This window comes from Dipodomys merriami, unplaced genomic scaffold (genome assembly GCF_024711535.1).
Source record: "Dipodomys merriami isolate MVZ:Mamm:240054 unplaced genomic scaffold, mDipMer1.0.p SCAF_215, whole genome shotgun sequence".
NCBI classification, from domain to species: Eukaryota; Metazoa; Chordata; class Mammalia; order Rodentia; family Heteromyidae; genus Dipodomys; species Dipodomys merriami.
Genome location: NW_027203549.1, coordinates 1,813,337 through 1,831,098, shown reverse-complemented (window position 1 = coordinate 1,831,098; position 17,762 = coordinate 1,813,337). Strand labels below are relative to the sequence as shown.

At 37.1% G+C, this 17,762-nt stretch overlaps 1 long non-coding RNA gene across 2 annotated transcripts in view; it reads right to left on the bottom strand.

Moving 5' to 3' along the window:
- The window catches only part of LOC138834443 (uncharacterized), a 40,979-nt gene extending 27,092 nt beyond the window's left edge, over positions 1–13,887 (bottom strand). For both annotated transcript variants that reach the window (XR_011374109.1, XR_011374108.1), the window contains exon 1: positions 13,609–13,887. This is a non-coding gene — a long non-coding RNA (uncharacterized lncRNA). The remainder of the gene's footprint in view (positions 1–13,608) is intronic.
- Positions 13,888–17,762: the final 3,875 nt, after the last annotated feature.

The window sequence follows — 17,762 nt, the reverse complement described above, 5'->3', positions numbered from 1 at the left end:
TAGAATTATAGCAAATGCTTTCTTAAGAATTAAGAGAAAAAAAACTTGTGAAATACTTAACATAAACTTCTAGGAATAACAATTACAACTACAGGGGCAAGATAATGAGTATATTTCTTATCAATCATTGTTGCCTCCTTCTTTGCTTCTTGTTCCCATCGCTTCCCATCTCCCCCCACACTCCCCATCCCACAATCTCTCCCCCCCACCAAAGATGTAAAGTTCATTTTTCGACGTAAGGACTTGTACATCTCATTATTACAATGAGTCCACCTGCATCCCTATTTAAATGATTTGTTTTTTCCCTTCCCCTCCACAAGTTATACCAACAACAAATACAGTGAAAGCATGGGTTATACCATGGGGGATGGACATACAAATCAACAAAGAAATCATCTTATAAATATTTGAAACAATTGCAATAAAGAAAAAAAAAACAATTGAATCCTTATCTTGGGGTTCATTTCAGCTAACATCAACTTATCTGACATTTTCTGCTTGTCTCAGACATATACTAGTTTTTGCAAATAAGAGAACCATGGGACCTATTACCTATGTTTTTTTGGGCCTGACTTAATTCACTTATTATAATTTTTTCTAAGTCTTTCCATTTCCTAACAAATGGGGCAATGTCATTCTTTCTGATGGAGGCATAGAATTCCATTGTGTATATATATATATATATATATCATATATATATCATATATATCATATATATATCATATATATCATACATATATATCATATATATATCATACATATATATCATATATATCATATATATATCACATATATATATCATATATATCATATATATGTATATATATACATCACATTTTCTTAATCCTTTCATCTAGTGAGGGACATCTGGGTTTGTTTCATATTTTAGCCATGATAAATAATGCTTCAATAAACATAGTTGTCCTGATAATGGACAAGGGTCTCATATCTAAAATATACCTGGAACCCAGAAAAATTAAATTCCCCAATGACAAATCCTCAAAGAAACAATGCCCAATAAATAAGTGAGCTAAAGACTTAAAGAGAAAATTTTCTGAAGAGAATAAAAGTATGGCCAATAGACACATGAAGAAATGCTCAACCTCTCTAGCCATAAAAGAAATGCAAATCAAAACAACATTGAGATACCATATCACCCAAGTTAGAATGGCTATAATCATGAACTCTAAAAACAACAGATGTTGGTGGGGATTTGGACAGAATGGAACCTTAATGCATTATTGTTGGGAGTGTAAACTTGTTCAACAGCTTTGGAAAGTAGTATGGAGTTTCCTCCAAAGACTCCACGTAGAGCTCCTCTATGATCCAACAATACCACTTTGGGGTATTTACACAAATGGTCACAAACTAGCCAGCAGTTTTTTTTTTAATACTAAATAGTATGCAATCAGTATTACAAAAGCCATTACATGTAATGAGAAACCAGAAGGCATGTTCTCTATTGACCATGCTCTGCTTCAAAGTCAGCCAGGTGGATAACTTCTCATGCTGTAAATCAAACTGGTTTTATTATGTCGTGACAGTATAAAAACATCAGGGACAGAATAATGACGGAATGTTGTAGACTGAGGTGAAGTCCATTGAAAATGTGCAAAACTGATGAAAACGTAAAAGTCTCTGAGTAGTATATTGTGTTTTACATCATTTAAGTTAAATTGCAAAAATAGGGAAGACCGAGAGGAATGAATTCTCTATTTGATAGCCAATCAAAGGTCCTTAGAAGATTGAACTTTTTCCTCATTCTTGTAGAGGCATCATCAGATGAGAGGAACTCTATTGTTTTTGTGCTTCTTTCCATTTATACTTCAGTTTGAAATCTGAACTACATGAGACTGAAAGAAACCTAGAAAAATTAGACACGCAGGCATGGAAAGAGCCAGGAACGAAAAACAAATAAAATACATATAGCCTTGTAAAAGGTCTAACTAAATTTATTTATATAGTCTTAAGTGTAAACAAAAAATGATTTAAACAATATAATATTATTGAAAATTTAAAAATGTTAGGAGTTGCTTAATTTTTTTCTTTCTACTATATTGAATTAAGTATTGATTTTGTATAGAGAGATTAAAGATGAGATTAACAAGAAATGATTAAAAATGGACAAAAGTTCTTAATAGACACATTTTCCAAAAAGTCCTGAAAAGCACCAGTTTGTTTACAAAGTTGTGTTTAATACCACTTCTATGCTAGGTTAATGCTTTGTGAACAGAAGTCATTATAGAAATGCAATTGAAAATTACTAGGATACTACTTCATAACTATAATAACTCTTATCAAAAAAATCAAAGGAACCAGGTATAGTGAAAAGGCTTGCAATTCCAAGCATTTAGCAGTTTGGAGTAAGAGGATTTGGGTCTAAGGCCAGTCTGGGGTTCTGCACATTGTAAAAACCTGCCCTTAAAAAACTCAAAATGTAATAATGTTGGTGAGAGTGTGAGAAAAGGAAATTTTCTACACTCTTGGTCAAAATACAAGTTAGTATTCTCATTGTAGAAAGTAATTTGCAGTTTTCAAAAGAAATGCAAAGTTGAAATACCATCTGACACACCAATCATTTGATTATTTCTCTCTGGGTAACTCGAAAATATATCTGTAGTTATTTGTTATTCACATTGTTCACAACAGCCGCCCAGATATAAATAGAAGTTAAGTGTTCAACAACAGACTAATAAGGCAACTGTGGTGCATGCACAAATATATTTTTCTGTTTCATCTTTAAAATAGCAAGAGATTTCTCCAATTAGGCATAACTTACAATGACCTGAAAGATGTATTCTAAATGAAGAAAAATGTTGTCTTCTGATATTTATAAAACTACACACACACACACACACACACACACCAACCTCAATAATTATGAGAGAAATTTTTATTTAAAGTAAAGCAAACTGGAATTGCTGGGGCATTTAGGTCACAATGTAGAAGATAGTAAATATACAGGATGACCAAGTATACAATTTTAATGTACAACATGAGGATACAGAGGACAACACTGGCCTAAGATAGGAATGAAGCTAAATGAGTAGTTGTTCTTCCTAGTAGGGGCTGCTCTTTTAGATGTTCTTCCTTCAGTAATGGATGACATTAACGTAATTCTTTAAATATACCTGCCTGTTTGCAGAAATAACAAACAAGGTAGCAATAATGTTGTATGCTCAACATAGAACAAAATGTCAAATTTAAATACATGAGATTATCCTAGATGTAAACTATTAATTCCAAATAAGGGAAACCATAGGACCTAGGTTTCTTTAAGTCTGGCTTACAGAACTTAATATGATTTTTTCCCAAGATCTTCCATATCACTACAAATGAGGTGGTATCATTCTTTCTGATGGAAGCATAGTATTCCATGTGTGTGTGTGTGTGTGTGTGTGTGTGTGTGTGTGTGTGACATTTTCTTGATCCATTGATCTACTGAGGAGCATCTGGGTTGATTCCTTATCCTAGCTATGATAAATAATACTGTGATAAACATAATTGTTCTGGTAGCTTTAGTGTGATCTGGTTTGTGATCACTTGGGTAAATGCCAAGAAGCGGAATTACTGTGTAATAGGGGAGCATTATTGTGTACATCAAGGATAATCGTAGTAGATGAGAAGAATAGCTCAATAGCTATGTACATATGAGGGTGTATTGTGATTCCAAGGGAAATGATCTCCAAGATATGTTATTTCTTGTTGTTCTAAATGTAATATGTGATTTCTTTTTATCCTTTTGTGTTTTCCACACCTATGGTTTATCATCTGGAGTAACTGTATTTGATTTTGATACCCTGGATATTGTAACTATGTTGATCCGAACTAGTTAAGGGAAAGGGAAAAACCAAAATGATGAGACAAATGACAAAAGGGGGAACTTATGCAACAGTGATACTCACAAGACAATACGTTGGAAATAATCTTGGGGGGGGCATTGGGATGAAGAGGGAGAAAAATGGGGGAACGGATAACAAGTTATAAAAGAAATGAATTCATTAACTTACTTATGTAACTATAACCCCTCTGTACATTAACTTGACAATAAAATTTAAATATAAAACATAAAATACATGATAGCAAGCAGCAATACAGGAGATGTGAGTGGGGAAATACTGTACTATACAAAGAAGAGTAAAACAGCTATGGACAGCAGTAATTTGACTTTAACTTAGGAAGTAATAAACTAGCATGCAGATTTTCAGCCTCATGTCAGTTACTAAAAAGGGAAAACAAAATGTACAATCAGTAAACCAATAGAGATAAAATAGAAAACTAAACAATTAAGGTGAAAAAATGACTTGGACCAAGAATAAAAAATGACACAATTAGTAAACAAATAACAAGCTGGTAAGTTACAAAATATTACTAATAATTCTAGTAATGTTTTCTTAACCTCATAACTTGTTGGAACTATACTTCAAATCACAGTTTAATAGTATATCATTTTAAAATTAGGTTACTTCTAATTGATTTCTTAATATTGAATGTTTAATATATAATTTTAATTTCAGTAGCTATAGAAAAGAAAGTGAAACTATGTTTAATAATATATAGCATGAATTGTAAAATTGAGAAGCATTAGAATTTAAACGAATAACATCATTATTGTTTCATTTCTGTGAATTAATGTAATAATTCAAAGTGTTTTCTACACTTCGCTCTCATCTTAACATCAAATAATAAATTATTGCACATGACATCGTATTAGGTGGAAGGGTTCAGCACTGTGTTAATATTCACACCACACAGTACATCAGAGTTTGGCTCCTCTCATCTAGCTTAAATTGTGGAAATTTGATTTCTACATGCATGTTAAATTCTTGCCAAGGTGACATCTATAAAGTTATAAACAATTATGTATATGAGGAGTGTTTCCGATGATAGTTAAAAGTCACATTCATTAATTAAATTTTATTGTTTTCTACCAAATAAATATTTATAGAGAGACTGAATTTCTGAGTTGAGGATTATTTTATATCCCTGCCATTGTTTCTATAGTTGGATTTAATTTTCCATAAAGGGTTAAGTGTATTATATTGGATATATGAAGGTAAACTGAATGTTTATTCTATCAATATTTTGCCACTTGTTTAATCCCAAGTTTAAATTATCCATATGTTTGAAGTAATGAAAATAACAACAGATATAAAAAAGATAAATCAGTGTGTAGTAGATAAGTATTTTCACCTTTATTTTGATAGTTGGTCCTCTTTTACCCTACAGAATATTATAAGGAAAATGTGCTCAAGGCTGACCACAACTGTAGAATATTATGGTTTGGTCTCTCATAAGAGAAGGAAGGATGGGGTACCTTCCTTCCAAAAGTCTGCTCCAAGGAATGTGATCTGTTTTATGTTGGTGACTTGAAAATGAACATTTTTCACGGTCAACCTTGAAAAGCCATCTTGATAGACCATTTTTTAAGTGGTTACATTGGATTATCCATGGCTTTGCAAAGATGCCGGATTGCCTCATTTTGAGACAATTAAAACAGGAATGTATTCAGCTATTCTTTGTATCTGTAGGAAAAAATCCCATTGACTCTAGGTCTGGGGATCAAAGGGGTCCAGAGAAGCTACTACCATGAATAGTAATCCTAGGCCTCTAAAAACAAAACAAAACAAAACTCCAGTAGGAACAGCAACTCAGGGCAACTATCACAGCCTACATGAAGTCAGGCAAAATACGGAAGCTGAGAGTCATTTATCTGATAACTAATATATTTTAATGAGGCAGACTGAAATAAGACTTCAGAGAGAGGGTCAAAAGACTGATCAGAGAGACTAATATTGGTCACATGAAGATTGGAAAATACAATTCCTTGTACAGTAAATAAATCTTAGAAAGCCTGTGCATATAAGAACAAGACAGCAGACCAAATTCCAGATATGTGCATTCTCTTAGAGGTCAGCTTAATGAATTATCAATGGAAATCTTTGTATTCTTAAACATTTGACCACATGTAGGAGAAGGCCAATTGCTGAAGAGAAAGAAAACATCATCACTCAATTACGAGGTCCAATATCACATTAGGAAGGAATCAAGCACAGATTTGTAATAAAAAGAGAAAAAATATTCCAAATGAGGGTTTCATTTGTTTTGATGTAACAGTTTCTGATTTATGTGCTAGCAAATACCATACAATTGATCCATTCCCACAGCTGAGTTGATATTTACTGCAGTATTCCCACATGAAGGAAAAGAGAAAATTTAAAAATGTCTGATGAAATGAGTTGAGGGTGAAGTGTTCTAATAGTGATATCTGAGCTTTAGACATAGATGAAGAGGGGGATTTTCTTTTTTAAAAATCCCCCATTTTTAGCCTGGTGCCAGAGGCTCACAGCTGTAATCCTAGCTACTTAGGAAGCTGAGAACTGAGGACTGCTTTTCAAAGCCAGCCTGGCAGGAAAATCCCTGAGACTCTTATGTCCAATTGAGTTGAAGAGCTCAGAGACAGTACACAAGCCCAGACTTAAAGCCCCTCGACCAAGACCAAAAAAAAAATCTCCCTTTTGTTGGACTGCCTACATCTTTTCCTAACATTCAACAAAGAAGCCATTTTATCACCCACAACATTTAAATCCTGTCCTAGCTACTGCAAATAGAATGGTTTGTTATCTTATGTCAAAAAGTTCATATTTTCGGGATCAAATACCAGCAATGGTAACATTTTTTCCAGTCCTTGAACTCTGGGCCCGGGCCCTGAACATGGTTATGCTTGTAGCGTTAATGTGAGTTTGTTTATTTATTGGATTACTGCCCATGAGGGGAATTACGGAGTCATAAGAGAGATCTATGTTTAGTCTTTTGAGGAAACTCCATACTGTATTCCAGAGGAGTGGAAGAAGTTTAACTTCCCACCAACAGTGTAATAGAATTCCCAATTGGAGACGGGTGCTGGTGGCTCACGCTTGTAATCCTTACTACTCAGGAGGTTGAGATCTGAGGATCATGGTTCAAAGCCAGCCCAGGGAGGTTCCCAATTGGTTACACCCACGACAGCATTTGCTATTATTAGTTTTCTTGATAATGGCCATTCTAACTGGGAAGGGGTAGAATCTGTCTTGTTTACTTGTAGATTTGTAGGCACCTTCTAGCTACTATAAATGAATGAATCAATGAAACCTGTATTTTTCTGCATCTGCATTCCTTTCGCTTACCATAATTTTCCCAAGCCTTTCATTTTCCTTAAAACTGGTGAAAAGTCATCCTTTCTAATGCGTGAATAGAATTCCATTGTGTGTGAGTGTGTGTGTGTGTGTGTGTGTGTAAGATGACTATAGGCCCATGAGTTCATTTTTAAGCCTAATTTTTCATCTGTAATTCTCTAATTTCATATTAAATTTGGATTGCTTTCTCTACTGCATTGAAGAATATTGTTGGGATTTTGATGGGTAGTGCATTGTCAATTGTTTGGGGGCAGTAGTGCAGTTTTCACAATGTTATTTGTGAAAGCATTGAAAGATTTTTCATTTCCTTGAATGTCCTTCAATTTCCCTTTTTAAGTTTTTAAATTTTCACAGTAGAGGTCCTTCACATTTTTGGTTAAATTAATTCCTAGTTTTGTTGTTGTTGTTGTTTTGTTTTGTTTAGATTTGAGTTGATTTTGAGGCTAATACATATGAGGTTGTTTTTTGGATTTCAACCTGGATGTTCCCATTGTTGGTAACAAAGAAAGATTACTGATTCTTGTGGGTTTTATACCCTTGCTACATTGCTAAAGGTTAGCAACACCTTTACTAACTTGAGGAAGGTAGGTATACAGTCTCTAAATACAGGATCATTTCATCTGTACAAAGGGATCATTTTACTTCTTCCTTATTTGGATCCCAGTTATGTTTTTCTCTTGCCTATAGCTCTTGCTAGAATGTCCACTACTATATGGAAGAGTAGTAGAGAGAGTGGACATCCTTGTTTCATTCCAGATTTTATTTTATTATTTTTTGAGTTTGCAAAATCTGGTTTAATTCAAACTGAGGAGCACATTGTGAAAATACATATACATAAAAATCTAATAAATGATAGATAAACAACATATTACTTTACAATAGAATAACCACAAATTTGAAGGCTCAAATTGAGTCTGTCAGTTGTAAATACAATTTTATATTTGGCTCAAATGGCTACTGAATTTCAAATGGTGCCAAGTCCTTCCAAAGCACTTCTTGACCCCCTCAGCCTTGGGCGGAGTTTCACCAGAGTCTCAGTCGAAATCCCAGTCATCCCTTCAACTCTTGGGGCCAATGGAATCATTGGTACCCAAACACAACTGGAGGCCAGGGATTTCCAGTGGCCAAAAGTTATTGCACAGAGAACTCCATTGTAAGCCAGACTCATGGCTAAGAAGGTGTGAGATTAGCCCTTTAAACAGTGGTGTAACATTAACCTGGTCTATGTTAAGAAATAGCTCCTTAGTGAGAATGTACTAATTACTAGTTGCCACACCAACAGAAAAAGGCAACATGGGAGCTTCACATTTCACATGAAAGATGAGCATTAACTGGGTCTGGCTTCACTCACGTAGAGTGATTCTTTTATTTTAGACCTAAGAGAAAATGAGTTCATAGCAGTCATTTCTTCACATAAGATTTGTGTAGCATTAAAATTGTTTAACGCTAATGATGAGGCCATGCAGGTAAAAAAATGTGTGATTCTCCACTGCCAAAACAGAAACACCCCATTTCGACTCCTGTCCAGTTTCCAAATTATATATATATATATATATATATATATATATATATATATATATATATATATATATATATATACACACACACATACATACACCTTTGTTATTGCACATCTTTCACACAAATCTGTGTATGTATTTTATATAATATATATTTAAATACACTACACATAAAAAGACTATGGCACTTTACAGAATACATGTTTAACAAAGATAATTCATTACACCACAAATGTTTGAAATGATACAAAACCCTTAAATTATTTAATGTAACATTGTGAATTAAAACACAGGTTTAAAGCATCCACAGACTCCAAGACAAACATTTCTGCTTTAGAATTTATTGAGAAGCCCAGCTTATCACAAATCTTCAAGAAACAGATGCTAGAAAAATTAATAAGACTTTTCTGGTATTAGCAATTGTGTTATTAGAAAAATAGTTGTGGGTCAAGTGGTTTTTAAAGAGCTGTGTAGAAGAGTTTTAGTCTAGAATTCATTCCCGATTTTAATGTCTTCATGTGTCCACTGTTAGGTACATTCTTTGTCATATGCATACTCTGTATAATATTGAGGAAAGTTGCATGCATTCCTAGCTTCTCAGACCTTTTAATCATAAAGGAGTATTGGAGCTTATTAAAAGATTTCAAAATCCATATAAAGATCATGTGGTTCTTGTCCCTGCTTCTGCTGATGTTGTGTGTTACATTTATTGACAAGTATGTTGAATCCAATTGTACCCTATGATGAATCCTGTTCATTATACCTCAAGCAGCACCATTGGTTGTTACTGGAAGTAACGGTTACTGGATGTGGAAACTGATCCCAGGAGAGGAATGGAACATAGAGGAATGACAAAGTTCAAGTTAATATGTGCTTTCCTTTTTACTGTACAAGAAAACAATCCCAAGGCTTGAAGGAAACTCTGTCCCTGACTTTTTCGAGTGTGTTATTTACTCATATTAAACTTTTCTGTAAACTTTTAGTTGAATATTACAAAAAGAAATAATGTGTTATTTGAAGGCCAGCATAGAACAAAAAGAAATAACATTGTTTTAAAAGTGTTCTCCTAGCCGGGCGCTGGTGGCTCACGCCTGTAATCCTAGCTACTCAGGAGGCTGAGATCTGAGGATCGCGGTTCAAAGCCAGCCCGGGCAGGAGAGACCGTGAGACTCCTATCTCCAATAAACCACCAGAAAACCGGAAGTGGCGCTGTAGCTCAAGTGGTAGAGCGCTCGCCTTGAGCTGAAGAGCTGAGGGACAGCGCTCAGGCCCAGAGTTCAAGCCCCACGACCGACAAAAAAAAAAAAAAAAAAAAAAAAAAGTGTTCTCCTGCAAAGAAACAAAGACATGAAAATTTTAAAATGCCTTATGCGTGGATATTTCGTTCCTGAGATGATCCTTTTGTTGCAGGAGTCAGTTATCAATTACTTAGTATGGTCCTGAGTTCTCCTTAGCAATAAGGATTCCAAAACGCAGAATCCAGTGAGAATGATCAACAAAAGGAGCCCCTTCTCTTAAAAGAGTATTCTTTTAAGGAGGGTCCCAAAGAAATATCTCTGTTGCTATTGTTTGCTTGTTTGTTTAGTTTGTGCTGGTTGTGGGGCTTGAACCCAGAGGCTGGAACCTGTTCTTGAACAGTTGCCTTTCCTGCCCACCTGCCCCCAAAGCCAATACTCTACTGTTGAGCCAAAACTCCACTTCTGGATTTCGGGTGTTTAATTAGAGATAAGAGTTTGACAGACTCTCCTGCCTGGGTTGACTTTAAACTAAGCTAGTAAGAAAGCTATGTGATATCAACAGTATAGACTTCTCTTTTGAAATAAGAAATATTAGATGAAGTTTATTGTAAAGCTAATATTTGACAATTTTTAAAAGAAGAGATTATGTCCAGAAAAAAAAGCCATAACTTAAATAATTCAGCAAAAGTAGGTACACTGAATCATTTTGGAATTATTTTTTCTGCTTGGAAAGATTATTGAACTTGTCGTTCCTTTTGTGGAAACTTAAAGTCACATTTCACTTTTTTTGTTGGTCGTGGGGATTGAACTCTGATCCTGGGCATTATTCCTCAGCTCTTCAACTCAAGTTGAGCACTCTACCACTTTAGCTCCAGCACCACTTCTGGGATTCTGGTGGTTAATTGAAGAAAAAGGTCTCATGGACTTTCCTGACCAGGCTGGTTTTCAACCACAATCCTCTAGTCTCAATCTCCTGAGTAGCTAGCATTACAGGCGTGAACCATCAGCACCTGGCTCATATTTGCATTTATGTGCACTTAATGACACTATGTAGACAAAGTATGGAAATTTGAACCAAATGATGACATTGCAGCTTTTCAGAAAAATTGAGGTAGCAATAAATATGTCCTCCTTTTCCATGTTGTTACATTAATGACTCATGAGACCCTTACATTAACATCCTCTGCCATCTGTATAGGTGTATTTAGTATCAGGAAATGTTCATAGAGAAAAATAGAAAGACTGAGATTTTTAGAAAGCAAAGGAGATTGAGTAGGAAAGAACAGCACAGAAGGAGATACATTTATCACACAGATATTAAGAACTAGCCTAAGAGATTTAGACTGCTAAATGCAATGAGGAATAAGCTTAGTTGATAACTAGTTCTTCAATAACCAAAAATGGTTCTCAAGAACAGTTTCTGGTACACCTTAATTACTATCATTTATTCCTTCCATCGAGTTATTCCTTCTATTCTGTCACAACTGTTAATTAGCCTCTGCGTTTTTGGTACCATGATTGACCAAAAAGATTTCCAAATGTCACTTAGACTACCCTTCTCTCTGTGATTAGCAGTGACCACACAAAATCCTGGCATCAGTTGCTTTGACCTAATGATCAAAACTTTTTTATCAACAGAGTATGCTATTATAAGTAAAGTACATGAATAAGGGACTATTGTCAGGTGTCAGTATGGAAGGAGCAATTATATGTTCAAAGTATGGTTTCTTTATTTTGCATTTGCTAACTAAATGGTTTTTTTTAATTGTGAAAATACTGTACAGAGGAGTTACAGTTACATGTGTGCAAGATAATGAGTACATTTCTTATCAAGTATTGTTGGCTCCTCCTTTGTTTCCCCTTCCTATCCCTTACCATCCCTCCCATCTCTACTGCACCCCCCTCCAAAACTGTAAAGTTCGTTTTTCCACATAACGACTTGTACTTCTCATTATTACAATGGGTCCACCTGTATCCCTATTTAAACGATTTGTGTTTTTTTTCCATTCCCCTCCACAAATTATACCAACATTAAATACAGTGAAAGCAGGGGTTATAACGTGTGTGTGGGGGACATACAAAGCAACAAAGAAATCATCTTATAAATATATTAGAAACAGTCACATGAATGAAAAAATATTTGAATACTTTTTTTTATTGCCAGTCCAGGGGCTTAAACTCAGGGCTAGGGAATTATTGCTGAGCTTTTTTTTTTTCTCAAGGTTAGCACTCTACCACTTGAGGCACAGCACCAATTCCAGTGTTTTTCTGTTTATGTGGTACTAGGGAATTGAACCCAGGGTTTCATGCATGCTAGGCAATCACCGTACCATGAAACCACATTCCCAGAATCTTAAATGAATTTCTTAAGAAAGCATGACATTTTGATTCTGTAACTATGTATCATAAATTTGGCCAGGTGCTAGAAAATGATGTAGAAAACAAGTCAATATGAGAAGTCCAGTAAAGCTGGATGGAAATGAATAACCGTCATGGTCTAGCCAGGGTACAGAGGAGCTTATTTCATGGAGCTGTTTCAACAGGCTGAGTGAGACAGCTCCTGACCCACAGCCCATCTCCAGAATGAGAGGGCCACCATGGGTCTAGCCACATGGAGACAATGGGCCACCTCCTCCAGCATACATTCAACCAGTTCATGTGAGAGAGAGGGAGAAAGAAAGTGAGAAGTACACTTAAGCCCTGTGCCGGTGGCTCAGAACTCTAATCCCAACTACACAGGAGTCTGAGAAATGAGGATCATGGTTCATAGCCAGCCCAGGAAGGAAAGTCTGTGAGACTCTAATCTCCAAAGATCCACCAGAAATCTGAAAGTGGTGCTGTGGGCTTAAGTGGTAGAGTGCTAGTCTTGAGCTGAGGAGCTCCTGAACAGCGCCCAGACCTAGAGTTCAAGCCCCATGACTGGCAAGAAGTGGACTTCCCACTACAAAAAGTGGACTGAACAGCACCCATTTAACTAGGGAGCATGGTAGAGAAGTCAGGCCTAGCTTCCTGTGAACTTGAGGTCATAAGTAGGTCACCCAGCTTCTCCATGCTTTGTTTTCCCCAGTTGCAAAACTCAACACAGTGAAGGATACCCTTCCTCATGGGGATAGGGTAATGATGAAAGAGAGCCATGTTTTGTTTCATAATCCCACACCGGTTGCCCCATTAATAACAGGGGCCACCTGAACCCTTTCCAGGTATCTTCCTGTCATATGCTCACAGAATTGTCGAGAACATTACCTGAAGGCCACTCCCTCTGGGCCTAGCCATGTTTCAGAGATCTCTCTATATAAATCCCTTGTTTCCTCACAACTGTCCTGTGAAGAGACTGAGTTCCAATGGTTGTGGCCCTACCCAGAGCTTTATCTGTGGTCAAGAATCGGTTGCCATGGCCTAAGAGTTTGTGATATCCATCCAAACTGATGACTAAGCATGGCTCTACATGTCTACCATTCCAACTACAGAGGACCAGGACTGGTGGAACATACATGTCACAGATAGGAGGACCGCCTGAGCTCAGCCCAGCCTAAGTATATATTGTTTGTTTCTCAGAAATGCACAAGACAGAAAGGTGGCTCCTCAGAGCCAGGGAGAGGAAACAAGCAGGGGGTCATTGTGCTCTCAGAGGGGTTTCTGACCCGAGTTGGGAATGGTGTTGGGGCGGCCACTCACCTGTGCTGCTGGGAGACGCTGTTGGCAGCTGATCCAGGTAGAGCAAGCAGGGATGGCGGTGGCATGGCAGACACATGGACCCAGAGCAGAGGACCAGGGGCAGGGACCAGGTCAGGGCCTTAGGCCCGCTGAGATTTGAAATCCAGCACCACAGGAAGGGGGGGTGGCGGGTGGGACATGTCAATTTCCTACTATTCTCTAAAGTTACCTTGAGTCTCTTGCTCACCACTCAGCCACCTCTACCTTCCTTAACTGCTGGTAGTGGTGTACTAAAAGAGGGAATCTAGGTGCTACCAGGCATCATGGAATGTGGGCGTTGACACCATTCTTGTATCCCATTGGTCACAAAGAAACATGAAATAATGGGGGTGTGGCTAGAATCCTGTGATGCAATCAGCATGGGCAGAGTCAAGTTGACAGGGGCTCTCCCAGCCCTTTTCCCAGGGAACTCTGTCCCATTCAGTTGGGGACAAGAGGGAGACCACTTTAGCTGGATGGCTACACAGATTGTTATTTATGTCTGTTTGTTGCCAGTCCCGAACCTTGAACTCAGGATCTGGGCACAGTCTCTGAGCTGCTTTTGCTCAAGGCTGGCCCTCTACCACTGGAGGTACAGGGCTTCTGGCTTTGTTGGCACTGAAATTGGACAGGGTCTCAAGGACTTTCCTCCTCAGGGTGATCTTGACCATGATCCTCCCATCAAAGCCTTGTAAACGTCAAGGAGGAATGTTGATAGCCACTGTTGCCTGCCTAATCATTGGTCTTGCTGATGTTCTTGGACAGAACAGTGAGTTCCCTGTTCTCGGGTTTAAGTGGGGGGAGCTAGAACCCAAAGTTCGAATCCTGGGGCTGCCACCTCCAAATGGCAGGAGATCCTAAGACATTCATTCATATCCATATGAATACAAATGGGATGGGATGTATGTCATGATTGAATGGGCAGTTCTTGAATGATTCTAGGATAAAATTATACATAATTATATTATAGGACACTAATCGATTTTATTTAATACTTTATTAAACATTTAAACAATCACATTCATAAAATGGAGGAATAATGAAATACCTAAGAATTGGGCCTCACATACTATAAAGGTGCCATTTTTCTGCCAGGACTGGGATTTGAACTCATGGTCTGGTTAACACTGTTGTACTGTGTAGGAAGGGGAATCTGGCCTCCTTGAAGTCAAGAAATTCAAGTCTGTTCCTTAGGCCTGAAATCGATCCCCACCTATTCATGTACAATTTAAATATATGATTTATATTTATATACATATGTTGACTCCATATTGCATTCAGTGTAGTTATTGTATTTTTTTGTTTTATTTATGTATTGACCATTTATTTTACTGATTATTACGACACATAGAACATTGGTCACACATTGGGCCTCACATATAAAGGTGCCATTTTTCTGCCAGGACTGGGATTTGAACTCGTGGTCTGGGTAACACTGTTGTACTGTGTAGGAAGGGGAATCTGGCCTCCTTGAAGTCAAGAAATTCACGTCTGTTCCTTAGGCCTGAAATCGATTCCCACCTATTCATGTACAATTTAAATATATGACTTATATTTATATTTATATACATACGTTGACTCCATATTGCATTCAGTGTAGTTATTGTATTTTTTTGTTTTATTTATGTATTGACCATTTATTTTACTGATTATTATGACACATAGAACATTGGTTACATTGATTACATAGGATATAGGCCTGCATATGTATTCCACTTCATATCTGACACCAGGACATTCACAGAAAAGGAAAACGTGTCAGCATCAACTTCTTACTCAACGATTCATTGGGAGTGCTGGTATCTGAACTCATGGCCTACAGGGCCAAATTCATGAATGGTTGAGTGTGAACACGCCTTCCTGGGGCAAACTGAGCTGACAGGCTGTTCCCAGGACCTGAGATCGAGCCCAGCAGTTAACAAAATATGAACAGATTGAGATGCAGATGACAGTATACTAATAAATATATATCTTTATAGAGTGCCAGAGATGTCTATATGTTATTGTTATAAGACTACATTCCTACCAATTCTTGGGTATTTATTATGTGTCCATGTAATTAATGTTATTGTTTTCATCCTTACACTATTAATTAAATCAATCAGTGTCCTGAAATTATTGTGTTCCTGTAAATAATAACATTCTTTTAATGCTTCATAAATATTAAATAAAATCAATCAGACTCCTGAAAACACTCTGTTTAATTTTATAGGAGCATCATGATTAACTCATTCAACTGTGACATTGACAAAATTCCATTGTTATTCCTATGGATGGGAACCAGTTTCTGCCATTGGTTGGTCAGGTCCTATGTTGCCACGTGGGCCTATGGATTCCCTAATAGTCCGCCAACCTTCAGCAATGCAAGGTGAAGTACCCTTTGCAATAGTGTCATTCAGACCTAGGAGGGTTACCGTGCAAAGGAAGAAAACATAAAAAGGCCACATTTTTTCTGTGCATTGTTTTCCCTGAAGGGCCTGACCCATTAGCAGCTGTGGGTCCAGTGGCTACATCCCAGCCTAGAGTGATCAAAGCTGAGGTAGAATTACCACTACCTGAGTTCAAGCCCTGTGCTTGACAAAAAAAAAAAAACATACAAACATACATACATGCATACATACATACATACTTACATACATACATACATACATTAAAAATATTTAAAATATTATGAGGATCCGTGGCTTGTAATTCTTGCCATTTTTTTCTGCCAGGCCTGGGATTGGAACTCAGGGTCGGGGGAAATCTGGAGCACATTGAGGGATGGGAAGATCACCATCCTGGAAGACAATAAAGGCCTGTTCCTAGGGCCTGAATTCAAAAATAATATTTGTATACATTTTAAAAACATGATTTATATTTACATGCAAATGTTTACTGTATGTTGTGGTTAGTGTATTTTTTATGTTTTATTTATTTCTTATGCATTTGTGTAAGTATGATTACACAGATAACATTTTTTGCATCCTATTACATAAGACATAGATTTGCTTATGTATTCTACATCATTCCTAAGGCCCAGGACTTTCACCGATAAGGAAAACAGTGGGACAATTGGGTTTTCCCACAAGATTAAGTTTTTGCCAGTTCTGTGCCTTGAACTCAGGGTCTGACAGGCCCACTTCATGAAAGGGTAAATGTTAGCACACCAGTCTGATGCAAGTGAAGTTGGTGGGCCCATTTGAGGACCTGAGATCAAGACAAGGAATGGCCAATATATAAACAGATAGATGTTTAGATTGCAGTGTGTGTGTGTGTGTGTGTGTGTGTGTGTGTGTGTGTGTGTGTGTTTGTGTGTGTGTGAGTGTGCATGTGTGTGTGTGTACTAACATATGTATATGCATCTACAAAGGTATACAGAGAGAGACAGACATTTATGTAGATTCTACTGTATAACCCTATATAAAGAGTGATGTCTATATCTTATTTTCACATATTCTATTACTACCAATTATTTGGTCTAAAATTATGCCTCCATTAATTAATCATGGTAGGATACTTAATAAAGAATTAATTAATGATCTATATTTATTGCATACAATCTTACACTGGAATGACTATCTAATTAGTAATTCAGTTAGCACATTTCAAACATTCTATTAGTGTTCCTATAGATAGGAACAAATTTCCTAAGATCTTCAGCCATGTGTAGGTGGCAGGCCGAGGATTGATCTCAGGGCCTAGGTATCTGGGTTGGACTGATGCTTCACTGACAGCCCCCCAGCCTTTATCCATGCAAGGTCACATACAATTTTCAAGCCAAGTCATTGAGCCCCAGGAGGGTCACAGTGCTAAGTAAACAAAAGCAAACCTGTTGTGTAAAATTACCTGGTTTTTCATCATCAATTTTCGTTGGTTTGCTGTATTTTTGCCAGTGCTGGGAATTGAACTCGGGTCCTAGTATCCCTGGGTGGGTGTAAAAGCTGCATCCCAACCTAGGGTAATCATGGTTTAAGACACAATAAAATGCTTCCTTGAGCAAAAGGAGATCAGGGAAAATGTCTAGACTCACAGTTCCAGCCTCAGGTCCTGCCACAAAAAAGAGCCAGTAACTCCATGTGTCTGTGTATATATGCATGTATTTGAATTGGTGAAGATCCAGAGTTGCTATGAAGAATGGCACCTAGCTAAGAAAT